This window comes from Spermophilus citellus, assembly GCF_964194105.1.
Source record: "Spermophilus citellus genome assembly, chromosome: 3".
Classification (NCBI taxonomy): Eukaryota; Metazoa; Chordata; class Mammalia; order Rodentia; family Sciuridae; genus Spermophilus; species Spermophilus citellus.
Genome location: NC_138184.1, coordinates 74,047,770 through 74,072,914, shown reverse-complemented (window position 1 = coordinate 74,072,914; position 25,145 = coordinate 74,047,770). Strand labels below are relative to the sequence as shown.

Here is a 25,145-nt window from a genome sequence, read left to right as displayed (position 1 = left end):
TTACTTCCTGGTTTTGTTTCTGTAGTTCCTTGTCAATGTGATCTTTCATTGTCTGATTTTGCTGTCTCATGTCTTCCTTGAGACTCCAGATCATCTGAAGCATGTATATCCTGAACTCTTTATCTGACATTCCATCTGTTGCAGCTATTACCTCTTCTAGAGTTGAGTTGACCTGCATTGCTTGTGGTCCTTTCTTTCCTTGTCTTTTCATATTGCTTGCGTTTCTTTCTACTTGGTGAAACTGTTGTGTTTTTGAAATTTTCCCCCTATTTATTTATATTGCTCTTGTATAGTTGGGATATCTCTCTTGTAGGGCGGGTAGTGGCTGTGCTCCTCCTCTAATTAGGGTGATCTATCTACCACGCTGGTTGGTCGTAGGTCTGCCCACCCTGCGGGCATGGGTGGCTGCTCTACTCTGCCCCCACTCCAATTGTGGTGACGTTCCTACCACGTCCTCGGATCGTTGGTCCTGATCCGGATGTGGGCGGCAGCTCTGCTCCACCCCTACTCCAATTGGTGTGACGTGTCTACCACGCTGGTCGGCCTCTAAGCCTGTTCCGCCGGTGGGTCTCAGATCTGCCTACCTTGCGGACTTGGGCGGCAGTTCTGCTCAGCCCCCACTCCCAGTGGGGGTACCTAACTGCCTCTCCAACGGGTCGCTGGGCCTTTTCCGGACACGGGCGGCGGCTCTGTTCAACCCCCACTCCAACCAGTGTGACGTGACTGCCTCGATGCTACTTGTCCACCACACTGGCAGGCTGCTGAGCCTGTCCTGCCAGTGGGACGCAGGTCTGCCTACCTTGCAGGATCAGACGGCGGCTCTTCATGGCCTCCACTCCAAGTGGGGTGACTTGGCTACCCTGCCGTCGGGTCACTGGTCCTGTTCCAGGCGTGGACGGCTACTCTCCTCGGCCCCAGCTGCAGTTGGGGTGTCGTGATACCACACCGGTGGGTCCCTTAGCCTGCTCTGGGCGCAGGTGGGAGCTCCACTCTGCCCCCCAGGCCCCCGCAGCACCCAGCAGGACCCGGACCAAGAAGCAGTCCCTGTAGGATCCCCAACCCTGAGCCAGAGCAGCTTCGGGAGCCAGGAGCCGGCCTCTCCAATCCCCGCCACGTTCTGCTAGGAGCAGGCTCCACAGAGCAACCGCCGTGGGTTCCCCAACCCCAGGCCAAAACAGCCCCGGGAGCCCAAGCCTGGCCGCACCAGACTCTCCCTGCTCGGTGCCCAAGCCTGGCCGCACCAGACTCTCCCTGCTCGGTGCACACTCCGCTGGGAGCAGAGTCAAAGACGCAGTTCCCGCGGGCTCCCCAGCCCCGGGCCAAAACTGTTCCGGGAGTCAGAGTCCCGCTGCCCCTCGTCGCAAGTTTCACTTGTAGCTGGCCTCAGCTCGCGGTCCCCGCAGGTTCCCCGGCCCTGGGCTCAAGCAGCTACGGGAGCCAGAACCCAGCCTCTCTGATCCCCGCCACACTCTGCTAGGAGCAGGCTCCACAGAGGTACCCCAGCCTCAGGTCCAAGCAGCCCCGGGAGCCCGAGCCTGGCTGCTCCAACCTCTCCCAGCTCAGTGTATGCTCCACCAGGGGCAGGGTCAAAGACGCAGTCCCCGCGGGCTCCCTAGCCCCGGGCCAAAACTGTTCCGGGAGTCAGAGTCCCCGAAGGATCCCCCGCCCTGGGCCAAAGCAACCCGGGGAGCTAGAATCTGGCCGCTCAAAGTCCGGCGCCCGCCTTGCCAGGGGTAAGCCCCGAAGAGTATTCTCCTCAGGTTCTCCAGTCCCGAGCCTGAGCGATCTGTCTGCGAGACGCAGGCAAATACCAGCCTGGAATCACCTGTTCCATAGTTGAATGAGCTGAGATCAGTAGAAAACAGGGATGATTGCATCAGCTCTCCAAGATGGCGGCTGCTGTCCTCCTCCGTGTTCCGACCAGTGTCGGGAATCGAACTGGACCGGTTCTCTCCTCTGTCTCAAAGCTGGAACTCAGCACTCAGCGCGGCCAGTGCGCCGCTGGCAGGAGCCTCCAGAATCCGCTTCGCTGTAATCCCGCTCTGGTACCTCGCCGCTAACTAACTAGCGCGTGCCCCAGACTCCATCCGCGGGGCGGTCCGCCGACCAGGTACTGCTACCCTCCATGCAGAGAAATCGCCCGCGACCAAGCCCCTGCAGCCGAATCCCGCACGCTGGAAATCTGTCCTCTAGATTCTGGAGCACCTCAATTTCACTGGAAATTCCCACCAAGGTAGCCTTCAGCCGTTTCACCTCGTCTTTCTCCCGCACAGTGACACAGCGCACTGGGGTGCTGCACTCCCATCGCCGCCATCTTCCGGTCCCTCTCACCACTCTGTCATTGATTTTTAATTTTATTTTATTATGATCTGATAGGACACAAGGAATTCTATTTTTTCAGATTTCTATTTTAGGAAAGGTTCCACATGCAGCTGAGAAGGAAATGAATTCAGTTGTTGATGGATGAAATATTCTGTTGATGTCTATTAGGTCTATTTGATTAATAGTATTTTTTTCCTGAAGAACCTTTTCTTAGTTTCTTTTTAATTTATTGCTTTGCTTAGTTTTTGTGTGAATGACCCATGTATTGGTGAGAGAGGTGTGTTGAAATCACCCAGTATTATTAAGTTATAGTCTATTTTATTCTTTATATTGAGAAAGGTTTGTTTTATGTATGTAAATGCACCATTGTTTGGGGCATAAATATTTCCAATCATCCTATAATATTGTTGGATGATTCCTTTTCTGCTTATCATGGAAGGTTTTATTTGATCTCCAATTCTGAAGGATAGTTTTGCTGGATATAGCAGTTTGGGTTGGCACCCCTTATATTTAAGAGCTTGGTGTGTATTATTCCAAGTCCTCCTGCCTTTTAAAATCTAGGCTGAAAGATCAGGGATAACTTGTGTTTGTTTACCTCTAAATGTGACTTGCCACTTTTCTCTTGTGGCTTTTAAATGTCTATATTCAACATTTTAATTATGTTTTGGAGAGGATCATTTTGATTCTTTGTACTTGGGATTATAAACATATCTTTTTTCTTAATTTATTTAATGTAATTAGGTATATATCAAAGCAGAATACATTTTGATTCATTGTACACAATTGCAGCTCAACTTTTTATTTCTCAGATTGTACACAATGTACATCCCACCATATGTGCAGTCATACATATACCTACAGTAATGATGTCCATCTCATTCCAACATCTTTCCTGCCCCCATGCACTCTTCCCACCCCACCCTCCCCTTTGCCCAGTCAAAGTTCCTCCATTTTCCCCATGCCCCCCCACCCAATGAATCAACATCCACTTATCATTTGGCCTTTGGTTTGGGGATGATTGGCTTACTTCACTTAGCATGATATTCTCCAACCCCATCCATTTACCTACAAATGCCATAATTTTATTCTTTTTCTATGCTAAGAAATATTCCATTGTGTATATATACCACAGTTTCTTTATCCATTCATCTATTGAAGAGCATCTAGGTTGCTTCCACAGTTTGGCTACTGTGAATTGAGCTGCCATAAACATTGATGTGGCTGCGTTACTATAGTAACATCCTTTGGGTGTAGATGGAGGAGTGGGATAGCTGAGTCAAATAGTGAGTGGTTCCATCCCAAGTTTTCTAAGGAATCTCCATACTGCTTTCAGAGTGGTTGCACCAATTTCCAGTCCCACCAGATATGTATGAGTGTGCCTTTTCCTCCACATCCTCACTAACATTTATTGTTTGTATTCTTGATAACTGCCATTCTGACTGGAGTGAGGTGAAATCTTAGAGTAGTTTTGATTTGCATTTCTCTAATTACTAAAGATGTTGAACATTTTTCCATATATTTGTTGACCGATTGTAAATATTCTTCTAAGAACTGTCTGTTCAGCTCCTTAGCCCATTGATTGATTGGGTTGTTTTGGGGGGGTTTTGGTATTAGTTTTTTGAGTTATTTATATATCCTGGAGATTAGTCCTCCCTACCCTCATACCCCCTCCCCTCTCTTCATTTCCCTCTGTGTAATCCAAAGTATCTCTATTCTTTCCTAGCCCTACCTCATTGTGAATTAGTATCCACATATCAAGAGAAAACATTCAAACTTTGGTTCTTTGGGTTTGGCTATTTTGCTTAGCATGATATTCCCCAACTTCATCCATTTACCAGCAAATGCCATGATTTCATTTTTAAGTCTGAGCAATATTCCATTCTGTGTATGTATGTATATATATATATATAATCACAATTTCTTTATCCATTCATCTGTTGAAGGGAATCTAGTTTGGTTCTTCAGTTTAGCTATTGTGAATTGTGCTGCTATAAACATTGATGTGGCATCACTATAGTATGCTGTTTTTAACTCCTTTGGGTATAGATAGAGTAGTGGGATATCTGGGTCAAATGACAGTTTCATTCCAAGTTTTCTTAGGAATCTCCTTAGTGTTTTCCAGATTTGTTGCACCACTTTGTAGTCCCACCAGCGATGTATGATTGTAGTTTTTCCCCCACAACCTCGCCAACACTTATTATTGCTTGAATTCTTGATAATTATCATTCTGACTGGAGTGAAATAAAAGAGTAGTTTTGATTTGAATTTCTCTAATTACTAGAGATGTTGAACATTTTTTCATATATTTGTTGATCAATTGTATATCTTCTTCTGAGAAGTGCCTGTTCAACTCCTTAGCCCGTTTATTGATTAGGTTGTTTTTGTTTTGTTTTATTTTGGTGTTTAGTTTTTGAGTTCTTTATATATCCTGGAGAGTAGTGCTCTAATATGCATGTGCTAAAGATTTTTTCCCACCCTGCAGGCTCTCTTTTCACATTATTGTTTCTTTTATGAGAGTTTTTTAGTTTGAATCCATTCTATTTATCGATTTTTGATTTTATTTCTTGTGCTTTAGGAGTCTTGTTAAGGAAGTAGGGGCCTAATTGAACATGATGAAGATTTGGGCCTACTTTTTCCTCTATTAGATGCACGGTCTCTGGTCTAATTTCTAGGTCCTTGATCCACTTTGAGTTAAGTTTTGTGCATAGTGAGACATAGGGATTTAATTTCATTTTGCTGCGTATGTATTTCCAGTTTTCCCAGCACCATTTGTTGGAAAGGCTATCTTTTCTCCAATGTATGTTTTTGGTGCCTTTGTCTAATATGAGATAACTGTATTTATATGGGTTAGTCTCTGTGTCTTCCATTTTGTACCCTTAGTCTACAAGTCTTTTTGGTACCAATACCATGCCATTTTTGTTACTATAGCTTTGTAGTATAATTTAAGGTCTGGTATTGCGATGCCTCCTGATTCTTTCTTTTTGCTAAGGATTGCTTTGGCTATTCTGCATCTCTTATTTTTTCAAATGAATTTCATGATCATTTTTCTATTTATATGAGGAATTCCATTGGGATTTTAATTGGAATTGCATTAAATATGTATAGCACTTTTGGTAATATGTCCATTTTTAAAATATTAGTTCTGCCTATCCAAGAATATGGGATATCTTTCCATCTTCTAAGGTCTTCTTCAATTTCTTTCTTTAGTGTTCTGTAGTTTTCACTTTATCTCTTTTGTTAAATTGATTCCCAAGTATTTTATTCTTTTCTGAGACTATTGTGAATGGGGTAATTTTTCTAATTTCTCTTTCAGAGGATTCATCACTGATATATAGAAATGCATTTGATTTATGGGTATTGATTTTATATCCTGCTACTTTGCTTAATTCATTAATTCTAGAGTTTGGGGGAAGAATTTTTTGAATCCTGTAAATACAGAATCATGTCATTAGCAAATATCCTTTTAATTTCTTTCATCTGTCAAGTTGCTCTGTCTGGAGTTTCAAGAACTATGTTGAATAGAAGTAGTGAAAGAGGGCATCCCTGTCATATTCCAGTTTTTAGAAAGAATGCATCCAATTCTCCATTTAGAATAACATTGGCCTTGGGTTTAGCATATACAGCTTGTACAATGTTGAGGTATGTTCCTACTATCCCTAGTTTTTCTAGTATTTTGAACATAAAAGGGTGCTACATTTTGCCAAATGCTTTTTTTGCATCTATTAATATAATCTTTAAGTCTGTTGATGTAATTAATTAAATTTGCTGATTTCCATATGTTGAACCAACTTTGCATCCCTGGGATGAACCCCACTTGATCATGGTGTGCTATCTTTTTAATATGTTTTTGTATGCAAATTTTCAAAATTTTATTGAGAATTTTTGCATCTATGTTCATCAGGAATATTGATCTAAAGTTTTCTTTCCTTAATGTGCCTTTGTCTGATTTTGGTATCAGGGTGATAATAGCCTCATAGAATGAGTTTGGAAGTGGTAGAGCTCTCACCTCACATGTGGGATGCACTAGGTTCAATCCTCAGCATCACATAAAAATACAATAAAGGTATGGTGTCCATATACAACTAAAAATATTTTTAAAATGAGTTTGGAAGTCTTCCCTCCTTTTCTATTTCATGGAATAATTTGAGGAGTATTGGTATTAATTCTTCTTTGAATGTCTTATAAAACTCAGCAGAGAATCCATCTGGTCCTGGGCTTTTCTTGGCTGGTAGGTTTTTGATGGTGTCTTCAATTTCATTGCTTGAAATTGGTCTGTTTAAATTGTGTATGTCCTCCTGATTCAGTTTGGGCACATCATATGCCTCAAGAAATTTGTTTTGAGATTATGTATTTTATGGGAGTATAAATTTTCAAAATAGTTTCTAACTATCTTCTCTATTTCAATAGTGTTTGTCATGGTATTTCCTTTTTCATCATGAATTTTAGTAATTTGAGTTTTGTCTCCTTTTCATTAAGTGGCTAAGTGTTTATCAATTTTATTTATTTTTTCAAAGAATCAGCTTTTTGTCAATTTTTTCAATTGTTTCTTTTGTTTCAATTTCATTGATTTCATCCCTGATTTGAATTATTTAACAGAGAAATAATTTTAAATAATCAAAAAGAACTTCTGGCAGGTAAGGATCTTGGAGATTTTCACAATGTTCTCACAACATATAAAGTCTGCAAACACCAAAATCGACTCCTCTTAGATCTGTCAAAGAATCAGTGGTCACCTCACAGATGATCCACCTTCCACTTTCAGACTCTGCAGACTGCTCTCCACATAACAACTATGGAGCTCTTGACAAGGTCAATCTGTTCATGAACAACTTACAGAGCATCCCCTAATTGTTTCTCTCTGTGCTCACCATAGGACCAGACTCCTCCCTCCTTCCCCAACCTTGTAGGATCATCTGCCTCTCCAAATTTTCCCTGAGACCCATCCTGGGTAACAGAATGCTAAAGGACCTGATTTGAAGGGCTCTTACTCACTCCTGCTTTGGGGACCCACATTGGCCAAGGAAAAGCTACTGCTCCAAAGAGAAGCAGCCCTTTGCAAGTTTTCCACACTCTTTACCTCATCTCATCCCCTGCCTGGTACTTGATACATATAAAGCTCCCAATTAAATGAAGAAAGAAAAGAAGGAAATGAAGGAGAAAGGAAAAGAGAAGGGGGAGGAGAAGGAGGTGATGGGCCAATGCATGTAGTGAGTGGGTGAATTGTGGGTGCATGATTGAGCACGTATTTGAGTGAGTGAATGGATGGATGGTTTGGTGGGTAAATCCAAACCAGGAGAAGCACAGAACTTTGGTACCTGATGTTTATATGTAAAGGGACTGAAGTCAGTACCTGGATTCTAATCCCAGCTCTGAACTGGGGTACGACCTTGGGCCATTAATGTTTTTAAGCCTCATCCCCTCAGACCAGGGCAGGGAGAGAATGTAACTCAGGAGATTCTGGCCCAGACAAATCCATCTAGAAAGGAGGCAGGGAGTGGAGGACCCTGTTTTGCGGTGGGGGCAGAAATGGAGGAAAAGAGAGCAGAGAGACAGATGACTGTTGCCTGGTGTTGCCTCTAAGAGACCATGAAACTCTCCCCCAGAGCTACTTTCCCAGTATGTACTAAGATTCTTCCTCACCACCCTAAAACTTCTGGGGAGGATTGCATATGAAATATGAGATAGAGCAGAATTTCTGATTGACAATGGAACATTTTATTGAGCATTTGTTGGTTGCAGAGGAAGGGCTTGGGATGTTAAGGGTAGGAGGGGAGACCCCTCCCCTGGGTTTTTCAGTTCTAGGTCTCTGCATATGGGGTGAGGGTTGGAGACCAAGAACACTTTGCAAGAGACACATTCTTTTCTACAGTGCTCCCTTCATGTGTGACCTGGCAGGTGTATGTGCCACGAGATATCCACTGGTCAGGTGTCACAGTCAGGTAGCTGCTGGCCATATACTTGTTATTTCTCTGTTTGGAGGGCTGGATGGTCTCCACACCCTGGGTGATGGTGGTGCCATTAGCTTTCCAGGCCACCATCACAGTGCCCGGGTAGAAGTCATTCATCAGACACACCAGTGTGGCTTTGTTGACCTGGAGCTCCTCAGAGGAGGGTGGGAACAGAGTGACCAAGGGAGCAGACTTGGGCTGGTCTGTGTGAATAGAAGAGGGAGTATGAGTTGCTAGAGGAGATTTTAAGTGTTGGGATCACACACACACACACACACACACACACACACACACACACACACCCCTAAAAATCTCTATGACCATTCACAGTGTGGCCATCTCATCCAGCTGAGGACCCTCCTTCCCTCCGCCTTTCCACTAGAGCATTTGAGTGCTCTCAAGTAGACACCTCTGAATGTTCCTGGAAGTTCTTCCCAAGTTACCTCTCCCAGGTTACCTCTATCTGACCCAGTCCCTCCCCTTGCAGCCCCCAGGACAGACTGTGCTCCCTCCCCCTTGGTTTCTGAGTTTGGAATCTAACCCTCAGCTCCTAAGCCCTCATCCCAGCCCAGGCTCCCACCTCCATTTATTCTTCCAGTGTCCAGAGCCTCTTCTGTGAAGTGGGGGTCCCCATTCAGCCTAGAAGGATGGTCCTAATGTATGTGTGGAAGTCCCAAGCCTGTGCCCACTACACGGCGATGGGTGGAAGGACGAAGCAGAGCCTGTCCTCTAGAGGACAGGAAGCTCCAGGCCAGTCCGCTCGGCTCTGCTGGCAAGTGTTGGTTCCAATCAGACAATCCCTGAGGGCTCCTCCAACACTACTGTCTCCCTTGTCTCCACTGGCCTGATCACAAAGACCCTTCGTCTTGGTTATGTTCTGACAACTCCTGATTTTACCTGGAAGTCAGGTATCTCGAACACTCCCCCCATTTATGTCACCATCCCTCATTTTTAAATGTGCCCCTCAAGGAAGGTGGTAGGCTGACTCATGGACAAGTGACACATAAGGCCCCAGAGGTAAAGGGTTTCAGGAACAAATGAGTGTCTGCCCTATGGGACCCCCTCCTTTCTGATGGCCATGCTGGGAAGGCCAGGCTCTGATTCATCTGCCCCATCTCTATGTCCATGTCTCCATGGCCCAGCAGAGGTACAAAGAACTAGAGCCTAGAGTGAGTCAGACGCCTCTCCCTGCCCTCTGTTGGTCTCTACTTGGGATGACCTCTTGAGTCCCACAGTCTGGGGTCACAGTCCCAGCCATATTTCTGGGCCTCCTATGTGGTCTCCTGGCCTGGATGAGATGAGCATCTGCCCCTCAACCCAGATGACGGAGGCCCAAGAACTCTCTTTAAGGCCTGGTTTCCCCTCACTAGACTTGGCCCTTTGCCTCCACTTGGCATATACCCTAGAAGAAGGGAAAGAGCCCCATCCCTGACTAAACCCCCAGCCCAGGACCCTGGGCAGGCTGTATCTCACTGTTAGAATCTGAAGGTGGCTGCTCTTGCTGTTTGGGACCTTCCTGATGGTTACCCAAAGATCACCCACCACCTCCACACTCCATGAAAAAAGATAATGGATAATACCTTTAGTCTGGGGAGGGCAGAGGGGGGAAAAGAAAAAGATAATCAACAGTCCTAAAACAGCAAAGGGGTGGGAAGGTTGGGAAAGGCTGTGAGAGTCACTTACCTAGGACAGTGAGTTGGGTTCCACCACCAAAGATGAACCATGGTGACTGAGGCTCAGACCAAAACCCATGGAACCAGCATCTGGGGCCTGCCCCCTGGGGCCCAGGCTGGAGTGGGAACCTGCTGGGAATGATGAGAATAGAGTGAGCTGTGACCCCAGGGGAAGGCAGGTGGGCTATCAGCTCCCCAGAGGCCTGTCCCATTGTCCCAAAGCAAGTGCCATCCATGGCCTCAGAGTCACCCCACTTTTGCCCCCACCTCCCCCATCTCTGAGATTGTTGATGATGATTACAACATTGGGCACAGTAAGTACTCAGCAAGTCCCTGAGTGATGTGTCTTCTCGGGTGGGTGTTGAATGGCAAGGAATACTGCACTGGATCATCTTGGGGCCTCTGAGTCTCCTTTACACAAGTTTCCCATGGTCTAGCTGGGCTAGCTTCCTCCCTGGACCCACAAGCATTGAGTCATTCTTGACTTAAGGCGCTCCTATGTGGAGACCCCTCGGCTTTCATTCCTATTCAAAGACGCAGCTCAGTCCCGTCTCATTCCTGAGGCCTTCTCTGATCTTTCAGGGCACTTTTTCCCACCCATCTATCTAGTCATGTCTCTGAGCACAGACCCATATATCTTTACATCCATTGGTCCATCCATCTGTTTATCCATTCATCTATCCATCCATTCTTCATCCCGTTTGCACCAGGCACTGTTTCACATGCTGAGGATGTGGCAGAATCCCCTTGGCTCTCAATCCCATCTCCCTCTGACACCTCTCAGGTTAAGGCCTATAAGGCCCCCATCATTGTTAAATCCAAGGTCCCTTCCCCATTCCTGTTGTACTGGATATCTCTGAAGGATGCAGCACAAGGTCCTCCCTCTTTACAAAATTGGTGAAATTACTCTGGAAAGCAGTATAGAGATTCTCCAGAAAACTTGGAATGAAACCACCATTTGAACCAGCTATCCCACTCCTCAGTATATACACAAAGGACTTAAAACCAGCATAATACTCTGACACAGCCACATCAATGTTTATAGCAGCGCAATTCACAATAGCAAAACTATGGAAGCAACCTGGATACCCTTCAACAGATGATTGGATAAAGAAAATATTTTATATATACACAATGGAATATTACTCAGCCATAAATAAGAATGAAATTGTGGCATTTGCTGGTAAATGGATGGCCCTGGACACTATCATGCTAAGTGAAATAAGCCAACCCCAAAACACCAAAGCCAAATGTTCTCTCTGATATGCAGATGCTAACACACAATAAGAAGGAGGAGGAAAGAATAGAAGTTCATTGGATTAGACAAAGGGAATGAAGGGAAGGGAGGGGAGATGGAAATAGCAAAGACAGTAGAATGAATCAGACATAACTTCCCTGTGTTCATGTATGAACACATGACTAGTGAAATAACACATCATGTACAAGAATTGGATCCTAATTAGAATAAATTATTCTCCATGTATGTATAATATATCAAAATATAACTCTACTGTCATGTATATCTAAAATAATTTTTTAAAAAACTCTCTTCCTTGGGTATCTCCTCCTTCTCTGGTTTCCCTTTCTCCATGGACCATGCCTGAATTCTAGTCCCCAGACCCACCACTGCCATCATCCATCATCTCACACTATGCACTCCAACTACTGTCGTATGGTAAGCCTCAAGACGATCTCAGCTGAAAACCACCTTGGCTCCCCCTAAATTGCCTACTGACCATCTTCAGCCAGATGCCCAACAGGAAGCTCAAAATCATGTTTAAATGAGATTTACACCCTGCCTCTACCCAGCTCTCTTGCTGTCTCATCACAATGACCATAAACACTCTTGCTCTCCAGGCTGGAAAACTAGAGTCACTATAGATTCAGACCACAGTAAATTAGTTGTAATTAATGTAATTTTACTGTGGCCTCCCACAGTAAAATGACCTCTCTGTCCTTAGATGCTGCATCTAAACACCCTTTTTTGAGTTAAACTAAAGCTGAAATATTAAGAAAACTAAAATGACCCTCTGAGACTCCAAATCTATAAGAAGATCTAGGTTTTGCCTTTGCTGATTTTAATTACAAAGATGCAGCATTGAGTTGGTACTAACTGGATGCATGCATCTCTATCAGGAGGTTGCATGTCCACCTTAGAGCTCATCCAGTAAGCAGTAGGAGGCAAATACATGACTTTTTGCTTAAAAATCCTTTTTTGTTTTTAAGATTTTAAAAATATTATACAAGCAATGCAGAAGTGCATTTTAAAGTTTACATTAGGTTAGCCAGGCATGATGGTACATGCCTGCTGGGGTAGGAGAATTGTGAATTCAATGTCAACCTCAGCAACTTAGCGAAGCCCTAAGCAACTTAGAAAGACCCTGCTTCAAAATAAGAAAATGTGGCTCAGTAGTTAAGTACCCCTGGGTTCAATCCCTGGTACAAAAAAAAATCAGTTAAAAAAAAAGCATAATATTAAGTTAGAGCACAAGGATCACAAGTTTAAGGCCAGCCTGGGCAACTTTGTGAGAGCTGGTCTCAAAACAGAAAACCAAAAAGGGCTGGGGATGTAGCTCAGTGGTTGGGTTCAGTCCCCAGTACCACAAAAAAAATGAAAAATAAAAGGTACAATATTTATCATTCCATCTCTCTCCTGCTAGTTACATTTCCTTTTTAAAAAAAAATTGTGGTAAAACATATATAGCTTATAAGTTTCCACTTTCACCATTTTTAACTGTCTAGTTCAGTGCATTGTTGTGGAACCATCACCACCACCCATCTCCAGAACTTTTTCATCTCCCTAAATAGAAATTCTGTACCCATTAAGTAATAACTCATCCCCCACCGCCTGCCACCTATCCCTTGTGACCTCTACTGTACTTTCCATCTGTATGAATTTGCCTACTGTTTAAGTACCTCATATGAGTGAAATTAAATAGTCATTGTCCTTTTGAGTCTCCTTATTTCACTTAGCATAACATTAAGTTCCATTGGTGTCACAGAAAAATTTTGAAAATAGTTTTTAATTAAGCGAGACAAAAACATAATAAAATAATTAACAATTAAAACCTGTTAAAATTAATCCAAAATCTATTTCCCCAAAACAAAAAGAAATGATTCTTAAGCTATGACTAGAAGATATACTTGCTGCTGGGGATGGAACCCAGGGCCTTGCACATGCTAGCAAGTGGTCAACCACTGAGCTACACCACCATGCAAGCAATAATCACTCTTAACTATGAAATATTACATACATGCTCATTAAAGTCTGAAAACAAGCCATAACATCCTTTGTCACTTTCATTTATATCATTCTGGAGGCTCTAAACAATGCAATAAGATAAACTGGGAGTATCAATATTAGAAATAAAGATATCAGGTTGAAAGACTACTAAAAGAAATAAGAAATCAGTATATTAAAATTGGTAACTTTTGCTGGGCGCTATGTTATGCATCTATAATCCCAGCAACTCAGAGTCTGAGGCTGAAGAATCACAAGTTTGAGGCCAGCCTTGGCAAACTATAAGACCCTGTCTCAAAACAGGCATAGGTTCTACATGGTCCAGCTGGGCCATGGGAAAACTTGTGGACATAGCTCAGCTGTAGAGTCTCCTTGAGTTCGATCTCCAGGACTGGGGGAAAAGATGGCAACTTTCTTTTCATAATCAATAGTGAATTAGGTTGTGTAATGGGGTAAATTGCATTCTCAGTAGCAATAGAATAAAAAAACACCTAAGAATAGCTTAATAAGAAATATACAAAACCACTGGGCATGGTGGTGTGTGCCTGTAGTCCCAGCTACTCAGGAGACAGAGGGGAGGAATCTGAAGCCCAAGTGTTGAAAACCAGCCTGGGAAACAGCAAAATTCCATCTCAAAAAAAAAAAAAAAGAAAGTATCAAGAAGAAAGAGAAAGAGAGAAAGATGAAAGAAGGAAGAGAGAGAGGGAGGAAGGGAGATGGATGCAAAACACACATGAATAAAACTATTTTTAAAATTTAAAAAAAGTATGCAAGAGATACAAGCCCTGTTACTAGACAGAAAGGACAAATACTATAAAGATTCTAATTATTTCTGAAGCCAGCCAATAAAAGTGATTTACTTATAATCACAATTCTTATTTTCAAAAATAATTAATGGATTGATTTTAAAACCAAAACTGCCATGAGATGCCATTTCATAGATTGTAGGATGGCTATGAATTTTTTAATGACAAGTATTTAAACGGATATAGAGAAATTATAACTTTTGCACATTGCTAGTGAGAATGTAAAATGGTACAATCTCTGTGAATATTATTTTGGTGGTTCCTCAAAAAGTTAAATACAAAGTCATCATATGACCCAGCAATTCTGCTGTTAGGCATATACACAAAAGAATTGAAAACAAGTATTAAAACAAAAACTTGTACACAAATGTTAATAAAAGCACAAATCTCAATAACCAAAAGTGGAAATTACTCCAAGGTCCATTGACTAATGAATGCATAAACAAAGTGTGATATAGCCATTTAATGGAACATTATTTGTTCATAAAAAAAAATGAAGTGTTGACACATACTACAACATGGGTGAACCTTGAAAACATTATGCTAAATTAAATAAGCCAGACTCAAAAGACCATATATTGTATGCTTCCTTCTATATGAAATATCCAGAATAGGTAAAACCATGGAGGCAGAAAGCAGATTAGTGACTGTCAGGGGCAGTTTCTAATAAATACACCCAAAGCAAACCCTACTCCTAGGTATCTATGAAAACTTAGGTTTAAAAGCAAACTTGTACGCAAATATTTATGCCAACTTTATTTACCATTTCCCCAAACAGGAAACAATCCGAATATCCTTCAACTGGTGAATGGTTAAACAAATTGTGAAATATTCATACATGAAATATTACCCAGCAAAAAAAGTAACAAAATATTGATAAAGGACAAATACTGTGAAGATTCAACATGGATGAATTGCAAAGGTGTTATACTGAGCACAGATCCAAAGGGTGCATAGCTGGAATCCTACTCAGAAAAAAAAGGAAAAAAAAACCTGTGATACATCTGACCACCTGGATGCATATCCAGAAAATTAGACTAAGGAGGGGAAAACAAGTCAGTTCCAAAAGGTTACATATTGCATGATTCCATTTATAGAACATGGATGGGGATATTGCTCTGAGGTAGAACATGTGCTTAGGATACGTAAAGCATTGGGTTAAATTCCCAGTAAAACACACACAGAGACTATTTACAGAACACACACACACACACACACACACACACACACACACACACTTTTTTTTTTTTTTGGTACCTGAAACTGAACCCAGGGGTGCTTAACCACTGAGCCACTTCCCAACCCTTTTAATTTTTTTGAGACAGTGTCCCACTAAGTTGCTTAGGGTCTCACTCAGTAACAGGCTGGCCTTGAACTTGGAATTTATGATCCTCCTATCTCAGCCTTCCAAGTTGCTAGGATTACAGGCATACACCACGATACCCAGTTTATAGAAAATTCTTGAAATGACTATATTTAGAAATAGAGACCAAATTAGTAGTTTCCAAAGGTTAAGAAGGGTTTGAGAGAGATGGAAATGAGTGTTGCCATAAAAGAGAAACATGAATGATGTTTGTGATGGCCAAAAGGTTCTATTGCCTATCAATGTTCTGGTTGTAATATTTTACTACAGGTTTGGCAGATGTTATTATTTAATGAATTAAAAAGTATATTGGATGCCTCTTATTTCTTATAACTGCATGTGAATCTACAATTACCTCAAAAATAAAGGTTTAATTTAATAAAAGTTTACAAACTATATGATTCCACTCATACAATATTCTAGAAAAGGCAAAACCATAGGGTCAAAAAAGAGACAACTTGATACCATGGTTATGGTATTTGACTACAAAAGGGCATAGAGAAATTGCAGGGAGGGGTGTGATAGAAATATTCTGTATTTGATTGTAGTGGTGGATACACGAGTCTGTTGTTGTTTCTAAATTTATACTATTTTTTGCTATACCAAAAAGAATACATTTTACTTTGTGTACATTAAAATAAAATAGGAAGTAGGACATATTGCAGTTGGAGCCCATGTTCCACACTCTTCCCACTGCTGTTTTCGAATGGTGCTCCTATCACCAGCCAGAGCCCCTCCAACTGTGAGACCTGATTAGGCATCCACAATGTAGAAAGAATAACCTTTATTCCCCCTGAAAAGGACCATTGGTCTGTCCCCAAGACTAGTCAGGTCCCCTTGGCTCAGGCCCACCCTCTCTGTTTCCCCTGGTCTAACTCCCAGGAAATGTTTACAGATAAATCAGTAAGAGAACATTCTTGGAGAAGACTAGCCAAGCCCTCACTCCCCTCACAGTATTATTTGCAGAATACTCCTTCTCTTGGACCATTTTGTTTAAAATACAGGACCTGCCAATATGGTCACGCACTTTCTTAACTGCCCATCAAGACATCAGGGGGTGAGGAGCAGTGGCACACAACTATAATCCCAGCTACTTGTGAGGCTGAAGTGAGAGGATCCTGAGTTCCACCAGCCTGGGCAACTTAGCAAGACAAGAAAGAAAGAAAGAAAGAAAGAAAGAAAGAAAGAAAGAAAGAAAGAAAGAAAGAAAGAAAGGAAGGAAGGAAGGAGGGAGGGAGGGAGGGAAATAGGTAGTTCTTGCTTCTCCCTGTTGTATTTCCTTTACCTCCTGGATCTGACCCCTTATCTATTAAATTCTGCCTGGGCACCACAAAATCCTCCCTGGAGTCTCCTGAATTCCAGAATCCGGCCTTGCCCACCCATTTAAGTCTAGTCATGTTGCTTCCTTGTAAATATTCCCCAGGACTCTCCCAGATGAAGTGTGTGCTCCATGGATAGGACCTCTGGGTCTGGGCCTGGCTTTCTGCCCAGCCTCCTCTCAGACTACCTTCATCCCAAGACCTACCAGATGCAGCCCTGTCAACCACCAGGAGTTTCCTGAGAGTTCTACACCTGCAATACTCTTTCCCAGGTGGAACCCTCTACCTGTTTTCTATTCTAGGTTAGTCTCTGTCCTGCGGGCAACACACCTGTGACTATCATCTCGCTGGGTCTCCTCTCACTGTAGTCTGAGTTGGGGTAAATCTTGTTCCTTCAGAAAACCAGCCCTGGCAGAGAACCTGACCCTGATTGGGACTCTTTGCTCAACAGTCCCTGCAGTACGTTGAGTCCCTCACTCTGGCCATACCACAGGTGCTGACCCAACCTCCATGGAAGAACTCCTAATATAGCAGAGAGCCAGCTCATCCAGTTGGAGCCTCTCACTATGACAACCCTACCACCCTCTGGGCAGGTACTAGACTGCAAGGTCCTTGCCCAATTAGAATTCCTCACTTAGGTGAACTCATCAACTCCACCAGCTTACAGGAAGGAAACAGCAAAGAGCTGGATGAATCAAGCTCAGGTCTTGGGGTCTTGGCCCATGATCTGTGTGACCTTAGGTAGGTCACCTCACCTCTCACCTCTCTGGCCTCTGTAAAAAGGGAATAACAGCAGATCCTGCCTTGAGGGGCCACTGAGGGGGAGGTTCTTCCCCTTCAATGATTAGCACCCACTGGAGTGTACCAGTGGTGTTGTACCAGAGAGTGTCATAAATGGATCAGATACTCGGTATTTTGTCCACGGACTTTCCATCACAAACAAAAGGGAGGGGGCTCAGGTCATATCATAAATTGGGACATGCTGCGCCCCACACAGAACCTACCCTGGGATTTTCCCTGGGAGGACTTGAGCTCCTGGAGAAAGGAACAGACATTTGCTGAGGGTCTGATTACCTGGGGACTATGTGGAAGGCATCACCTGCAACACCAGCTAGAGCCTGTCTCCTGGTGCTCTGGACTGCCACCACCTGCCACCTGCCACAGACATTACCAGCACCTCCTTATCTGCCTTACTCAAAGGACTAGGAGGAAGCCAGTGAGCCACTTGCCTTGATGCATAATTTAAGGAGAGCCAGAAGACTGGCAAGTCAAGATAAAAAGTATTTTAACACAACATTTAAAAGTAATAAGTATTACAAGCAGCCCTGGCAGAGAATCTGTCCAGGATCCTGTCTCAGGCTGATCCTTCCTTCCCACCCTTCTGGTCATTCATTCCTGTCCAGAACAATAGGGTCCCCCACAACACACGTGGCCCATTACCTGGCCCACAGTTTCTGCAGGCTGGAGGGGCTGCTTCCTGCTCGGGCTCTGAGGCCTGGATCCCTGCTCCACGGTGCTGCTGTTGGGGGCAGAAGATCCTGGGCACCTACAGCCAGGCCTAGAAGCAATAGCTGCAGAAGGGCCCTGCACTGCCTGGGGCCAAGGCATAGCCCCCCAGGGACAGTGCCCATCTGGCCTGTCCTGGGTTTCATCGGTCGTCAGGAACAAAGGCACTTCTGGCCCCAGGAGCTGTGTGGGTTTCCTGGAGAGGATGCCCCTGGTCCTCTTGCTGGCAGCGGCCACTCAAATGCACACACACAGGTCTATGTAGCCAGTCCTTGCCCTGAAGGCTTTGGTCCCTGCCCCCAGCTTGTCCCCCTGCAGGGCCCATGGCCGTTAAATCTAAGGGTCTTTCCCAGAGAAACATCTGCTAACTGTTTTGCTGTGGTCAGGATTTGAGCTCAACTGCTTCCCATCACAGGGGCTGTCTTGGCCCCACCTCAGGGGCCTCTTGGCCCCTGTTCCCCAGTTCCCCAAGGACATCTTGGCAGGCTCAAGGGGCTATAGACAGTGGCTGAGTCCCTGCAGAACAAGATTCCCCAGAGAGCTTGAGTTCAAGGGATGGGGCAGGATTGGGATGCTTCTGACCAGCGGGGAGTAGGGGATATATGGTGAGAGAAGGGTCCCGTGGTTAAGAATACTTGCATTAGACTTGGAACTGTGAGAGAGGAGGGGGCTTTTCAATTCATTTTGCAATCCATTTTTGCATCTAGCACTACGATTTACACACAGCAGGCAGGGCTTTCTAGTGGGTATGTGAATGAATGGACCAGTATTAGTTACCAGCTTCCTAAGCCTCTTCCTCTGTGCCATGGCTCCTGCATGGGAAGCTCATGCCCATTGGGGCTCCCTGGCTAGCGGAGTCACCAAGGGTCTACAGGTCAGGTCCCTTGTCAGTGAGGCTCCTGCTCTAAGGGAAAAGGTGTTTGAATTAAATTAGCATTTAAATTGGTGAATTTTGACTTTCCCAGTTAATCAACTCTTGGTGAAGTCAATGATTTCCATTGGCCTCCATCACCTCCTGGGCAAATGCAAACAATTTTAACAAGGTTGTTCTATGTAGTTGCATTTGAACTTTTCAAAGTGTAGTCTGTAGGCTGGTAGCAACAATATCACCTGGAAGCCTATAAAGAATACCACATTTCAGCACCTTCCTAGACCTGCTGGATCTGAATCTACTTTTTTTTTTTTTTTTTGGTACCAGAGATTGAACTCAGGGGCACTCGGCCACTGATCCATATCCCCAGCCCTTTTTTGTATTTTATTTAGAGATAGAGTCTCACTGAGTTGCTTAGGGCCTCGCCATTGCTGAGGCTGGCTTTGAACTCACGATCCTCCTGCTTCAGCCTCCTGAGCCACTGGCATTATAGGCGTGCATCACCGTGCCTGGCTTGAGCCTACATTTTGATATCTGGTGTAAAATGCTGGTGGTGGCAAAAGTTCTGGGACCTGGTCATATTAGACCCTGAGGCCCAGAGCCCACCTTGCTTCAGGTAGGAGGGCAGAGAGGAAGCCCTGAGAAATGTCATGAACCCCAGGAGATAAGCCCTGCTCAGAGCCACAAGGAGCCCTTTGACATGACAGGGTCACATTTGCACAAGACCTACACAAATGACAGTGCCTGAGAGCCCTGCCCAGCTGTGGGCAGGGACAGCACTCTGAGATCTCTCCACCGAGACCTGGACCCCAATCCTGCTCTCCCTCTTCACTTTTTGCACAGATGCAGCCACCCTCACCCTGCCCACAGGCTCAGCCCCGTAGGACCCTGAGCTGGGCCTGCCTCAACCCCTGAGTTCAACCCAGTCACAGTCCCAGGGGTGGCACCTAGGGACTAGGCTCTTCATTCTCAAGCCCCTTCTCCTCTCCCTCCTTACAGGCTTTGTGTCAGTGGTCCTAAGACAAATGGACACAATCACCTCTTCTTTTTTTTTAATTTCTGCATATTTTTAGTGGTGCATTATAGTTGTACATAATGGTAGGATTTGTTGTTACATATTTGTACAATATAACTTAGCCAACATCATTCCCCAATACCTCTCCTTTCTCTCCTCTCCTTCTTTTGGTCCCCTTCCTCTATACTGATCTCCCTTCAATTTTCATGAGACCCCTCCCACCTTTCTTTCCTTTTTCCTCTCTAGCTTCCACATATGAGAGAAAACACACAACCTTGACTTTCAATTTGACTTACATTTCTTTTTTTATTTGTTTTAATTAGTTACACATGAAAGTACAATGATCTTGACGTATCATACTTTTGAATCAGATGGGGTATAATTTCGCATTTTTCTGAGTGTACAGGTTGCAGAATCACATTGGTCATTCAGTCATGTATATACACACAGCAATAATAATGTCTATTTTATTCTGCTGACCTTTCTTTCCCCCCTTCCCCTCCCCTCCCCTCCCATCACTTCTCTCTACCCAATCTAATGTGACACACTTCTTTTTTTTCTTTTTCCTCACATCGTCATACATGTATTCTGTATAACGATGAGGGTCTCCTTCCATCTTCCGTGCAATTCCCCTTCTCCCTACCTTTCCCTCCCATTCTCTTCCCTATTTAGTGATAATCTTCTTCTCAAGCTCTTCTTCCCTACCCCGTTTTGAGTCACCCTCCTTATATCAGAGAAGACATTCGGCATTTGTTTTTTAAAATGGACAGAATGTAGAGACCATTGTGTTAAGAAATATAAGTCAAACTTCACTTAACATAATCTGCTCTAATGCCATCCATTTCCCTGAAAATGCCATGATCTTGTTATTTTTTAGCACTGAGTAATATTCCATTGTGTATATATGCCATATTTTTTTAAAAAGAGAGAGAGAGAATTTTTTAATTTTTTTTTTTTTTTAGTTTTTTTGGCGGACACAACATCTTTGTTTCTATGTGGTGCTGAGGATCAAACCGGGCTGCATGCACGCCAGGTGAGCGCGCTACCGCTTGAGCCACATCCCCAGCCCCATATATACCACATTTTTTTATCCATTCATCCATTGAAGGTTATCTAGGTTGGTTCCACAGTCTAGCTATTGTGAATTGTGCTGCTACAATCATTGATGTGGCTGTGTCCCTGAAGTATGCTGTTTTTAGGTCTTTTGGGTACAGTCCGAGAAGAGGAATAGCTGGGTCAAATGGTGGTTCCATTCCCAGATTTCCAAGGAATCTCCATACTGCTTTCCAAATTGGCTGCACCAATTTGCAGTCCCGCCAGCAACGTATGAGTGTACCTTTTCCCCTGCATCCTCGCCAGCACTTGTTGTTTGACTTCATGATGTCACAACCTTGACTTTCAGTTTGACTTATATTTCTTAACACAATGGTCTCTACATTCTGTCCATTTTCCTGCAAATGCCATAATTTAATTTTTTTATGGCTGAATACAATTCCATTGTGTGCAAATATACCACATTTTCTTTGTCCATTCATCTACTAATAGACATAGGCTCGTTCCATAGTTTGGTTATTGTGAATTGTACTGCTATACACATGGGTGTATGCATGTATCACTGTAGTATGATGACTTTAATTCATTAGGATAAATACCAAGGAGTGGTATAACTGCGTCATATGGTGGCTCCACTCCTAGATGTTTGAGGAACCTCCATACTGATTTCCACAGTGAGAGTACTAATTTACACTTCCTCTTTCTCCACATCCTCTCCAGCATTCATTATTATTTGTATTCTTGATGATGACCACCATTCTGACGGGTGTGAGATGAAATCTCAGAGCAGTTCTGATTTGCGTTTGCTAAGGCTGTTGAATATTTTTTTCATATATTTGTTGGCCATTTGTTTTTATTCTTTTGAGAAATGATTAATTCGGCTGCGACACGGTGGAATCCCGCCAGCCAAGACCGCACTGACCCCCGGGCTGAGTTCGGGATTCCCCCACAAGGGAAACTCCACTAAGGCAATCAGTGGCCACCATCTTGGAGAGCTGAAGTATCCACCGCCACTCTCCGACAGATTGCAACAACAAAACAGAGTTCTTTGAACTTTCAGATTTGTGCATATATGAAGGCATATTAAAATGTATATTTGAACTGGTCAGCCCTTCTCATCCTACGGAGGTAAATGCCTACCGAGCCTTCATAAGTAGTGGCCACAGGTTTGAAACAGGGCTTGGGAGAGACAGTAAGGACCCACCTGTTGCATTGGTCGCCTGGCAAAGGGAAACAAACTGTCGCCATTTGCAAGAGACACCACTATGGCAGAGAACTGACATCATCAGACTGCGGCGGAGGAGATAACTTCATTGAAACCTGTGGGTACAGGTGTGTAATCCCCTAGCCTTCCCTCTCCACACATCCGGGAAACCTTAAGGGCCCCTCCCAGCTCTCCCGTGAGTGCGACAGCCAGCCCGAGGGAATCAGAGGTGGCGCGGGACCCACGGCGCGGGACTACCACTCCCACCAGGGCTCACTGCTGAGGTCTCTTGCACCAGCTACCGGGGGCGTGGCTACCGGAGGGCAAGTAAAATTCGCTGAGGATTCTCAGCCCCAAGCTCTACAAACTTAGGGTCTGAGGGAATGGCAAACTGGAAGAGTGTGCCCAGTCGTTCATGAAAACAGGGCTCCCGGGAGCAGCAGACCTGGCGTGTACCCAGTATTGTGATGAGTGGCACCCGTAAGAGGGGCCTGGCTAGAGGAAAAGTAGGAAGTGACTAGACACAAGAGGAGGCCCTAGACGCTCAGGATTGGAGACTCGCCCAGTCTGGGAGGAGCTGCTGCACAGTGATTGGTTCCTGCGTATTGACAGGAGAAACTTGACCTGGTGGGCACAGCGCCACCTACTGGAAGAGAAGTTAATCAAACTTTAAGACTGCATTTATTAGTTTTTTTTTCTTTTTTCTTTTCTCTTTTTTTTTTTATTTTTTTTATTTGGGTTTTTCTTTCATTTTCATTTTTCTTTCTTGTTGTTTTTTATTTTTTTTTACAATTTTTTAATTTTTTCTTCTAATTTTAATTTTAATTTTTTTAAATTATTATTATTTTTTTAATTTCTTTTCTTTTTTATTTTCTATTTTTTTCTTCTTTTGTCTTGTCATTTTTCTTATCCCCCCTTCCTTGAATTCTACCTGCTTACTCTCATTCTCTTTAGTGACTTCTTCCCTTCCCTTCTAATACCTTTCCTCCCAAGCATCAAATAAATTTATAGGAATAAACAGTAACTCAGCAGTCAAATAGAACAATAAGTAACATGAGCAGCTTCAAAAAGCAAGGAAGAAAAGGAGTACAAACAATACAGGACAGCCTAAATATTCAGGAGGACCTAGAGTCATCAGAAAAATGGTCATATAAAGAACTCAAGGAACACCTTAGACAGATGGAATGGAACCTTAAAGAGGATACAAGACAGCAAATTCAAGCAGCGAAAGAACACATTGAGTATGAATTATATAAACAGATAAAAGAAGAAGTTAAGCATCTTTATCAGGAGACAGAGATTATAAAAAATAATCAAACAATAATTCTAGAAATGAAGGAAATGATAAACCAAATTAAAAACTCAATTGAGAGTGTCACTAACAGAGTGGAGCAAGTAGAAGCCAGAACATCAGATAATGAAGACAAAATATATCATCTTGAAAAGAGTCTAGCCAACTCAGAAAGGCTGGTAAAAAATCACGAGAAAAACATCCAAGAGTTATGGGATAACATAAAAAAACCAAACTTACGAGTCATCGGGACAGAAGAAGGTACAGAGATTCAAACCAAGGGAATGAGTAACCTGCTGAATGAAATAATTACAGAAAACTTTCCAGAAATAAAAAAGGAAACAGATATACAAATTGAAGATGCACACAGAACATCAAGCACACAAAATCACAGTAGACCAACGCCAAGACACATTGTTATGAAGATATCCAATATACAGAACAAAGAGAAAATATTAAAAGGTACAAGAGAAAGGAGACAGATTACATTCAGGGGTAAACCAATAAGGTTAACATAGGATTTTTCATCACAGACGCTGAAAGCAAGAAGGTCATGGAACAATGTATTTCAAACACTGAAAGACAATGGATGCCAACCAAGAATTCTGTATCCAGCAAAATTAAGCTTCAGGTATGACAACGAAATAAAAATCTTTCATGATGAACAAAAGTTAAAAGAATTTGCAGCCAGAAAACCAGCATTGCAAAGCATTTTGAGCAAAACACTACACGAGGAAGAAATGAAAAACAATAACCAAAACCATCAGTGGGAAGTGCCTCAGTAAAGACAGAGGGCAAGGGGAAAGATAATCATGGAGAAACAAACTAAATTTTTTTTAAAAAAAATGATAAACAATCAAACATGGATGGAAGTACACACCATATATCAATAGTAACTCTGAATGTTAATGGCTTAAACTCTCCAATAAAGCGACATAGGCTGGTATCATGGATTAAAAAAACAAACCCAACAATATGCTGCCTCCAGGAGACACATCTGATTGGAAAAGACATACACAGGCTCAAGGTAAAAGGTTGGGAAAAAATATACCATGCACAGGGTCCACGTAAGCAAGCAGGGGTGGCCATCCTCATATCGAATAAAATCGACTTCAAGACTAAGTTAATCAAAAGGGATAAAGAAGGTCTTTATATACTGTTAAAAGGAACCATTCAGCAACAAGACATAACAATTATCAATATTTATGCACCAAATAATTGTGCTGCGACATTCATAAAACAAATTCTCCTCAAGTTCAAGAATCAAATAGACCACAACACAATAATTATGGGTGACTTCAACACACCTCTCTCACCATTGGACAGATCCTCCAAACAAAAGTTGAATAAAGAAACTATAGAACTCATTATCACAATCAATAACATAGACTTAACTGACATATATAGAATATATCAACCATCATCAAATGGATATACTTTTTTCTCAGCAGCACATGGATCCTTCTCAAAAATAGACCACATATTATGCCATAGGGCAACCCTCAGTAAATAAAAAGGGGTAGAGATAATACC

General features: G+C 43.1%; 1 gene segment (V, D, J or C); it reads right to left on the bottom strand.

Annotated features, from left to right (window-relative positions):
- Positions 1 to 8,120: 8,120 nt before the first annotated feature.
- LOC308643358 (immunoglobulin lambda constant 6-like) lies at positions 8,121 to 10,155 on the bottom strand. The segment is given in 2 exons: positions 9,954 to 10,155; positions 8,121 to 8,473 (listed from the first exon to the last, which is right to left on the bottom strand).
- Between the last annotated feature and the right edge of the window lie 14,990 nt (positions 10,156 to 25,145).